A 1,650-nucleotide genomic window follows, 5' to 3' on the forward strand; every position below is an offset into this window, starting at 1 on the left:
ATAAGGTTGAGGAGGGTATTGGATTTAACCAAACCCAAGAGGATATTTACCACTGGAATGAAACTACTCTTCAAGTACTGTTCTCTCTTTCTTCAGCACATCACACTCTTTACCACTTCATACTAAAAATATCCGCCTATGGATATAATAATAGATTACTTTATTTTTTCTGTCTCCGATGAAGGGAAGTACTGGATCTTCCCAGAAACAGCTGTAAGACTCTATCCATAAAATACTTCTCCAACCTTACCATTGCTCTCTTTATCTTTTTATTTTTTTATATATTTACATATATATATATATATATATATATATTCAAACTATCCAGATCTGGCTTCTTACATCCACCCTACAATGTCATTCTAAAAATAAACAACCATACCATCAAAATATTCTTTTTTACTCTAAGCACAAGGCCGGAAATTTTGGGATTAGATCGACCCCAGTACGCAACTGGTACTTAATTTATCGACCCTGAAAAGATGAATGGCAAAGTCGACCTCAGCAGAATTTGAACTCAGAACATAAAAACAGACGAAATACCACAAAGCATTTCGCCCGGTGTGCTAACATTTCTGCTAGTTCACCACCTTAGAACATATTAGATAGTGATTTCAAATGTTGGCACAAGGCCAGCAATTTCAGTGGAGGGAATAAATCAATTACATTGGCCCCAGTGTTCAACTGGTTCTTATTTTATTAATTCTGAAAGGATGAAAGACAAAGTCAACCTTGGCAGAATCTGAACCCAGACCAAAGATACAGACAAAATTCTGCCAAGCATTATGATTGGCATGCTAACAATTTCGCCAGCCCACCATCCAGAACATGTTGAATATTGATTTCCAAAATTAGCATAATGTCACACATTTTTTATTTATTTTATCAACACCAAGAAGGCCTTGGTGGAATTTGAACTCAAACTATAAAGAGCCATAACTAAATTTGTAAGGTATCTTTTTTTACGTCTGATTCTGTAATGACCTTTCCATTCAGCAACCATGACCACCACACTGAGAATATGCTAAATATTAAACAGCCTCCTTTTTTTCTAAATATGGTACACTCAACCGATTTTCCAAGCACACTATAAGTAAAGACCAATTTAAACTACTGACATCTTTATAAAATCTTTCAACATGTTCTTCATATTCTGACTTTAAAAAAAAATGCCTCTGATCTTGTTTTCTGACGCTTAACGAATATTCCAAAAAATGTCTGGCAATGAATTAACATACTGTAGCATAGGAGACAACATTGATTATCTCTATTTTAGAAAACACAAAAATTTAATTTGTTTGCTTTTAACAACTTTTTGCTATTGGACTGCAAAATATTCAATGACCATCTTGTTCAATGAAGTTTGCCAGTAAGAGAATATTTATTGAAATATTCTGTACAAAACTGGTCAAAAATTATTCCAAAAATAAATCCTTTTTTTCATTTTTTTTTTCTCAGATAATCAACAAAATGTTCAATATTATAAATTTTCAAATTGCCAAAGATAATTGAGCACAGGTATGGCTGTGTGGGTAAGAAGTCTCTTTTCTAACCATGTGCTCTTGAGTATGTGGCACCTTGGAAGAGTGTTTTCTACTACAGCCTCAGGCTATAGATATATGTACATATATATATATATATATATATATA

General features: G+C 33.1%; 1 protein-coding gene across 1 annotated transcript in view; it reads left to right on the forward strand.

Moving 5' to 3' along the window:
* LOC106878091 (diacylglycerol kinase zeta-like) overlaps positions 1 to 1,650 on the forward strand; it is a 352,548-nt gene that overhangs the window by 294,674 nt on the left and 56,224 nt on the right. The gene's annotated exons all lie outside the window — the stretch shown is intronic.

The sequence above is a fragment of the Octopus bimaculoides genome, chromosome 18 (genome assembly GCF_001194135.2).
Source record: "Octopus bimaculoides isolate UCB-OBI-ISO-001 chromosome 18, ASM119413v2, whole genome shotgun sequence".
Classification (NCBI taxonomy): Eukaryota; Metazoa; Mollusca; class Cephalopoda; order Octopoda; family Octopodidae; genus Octopus; species Octopus bimaculoides.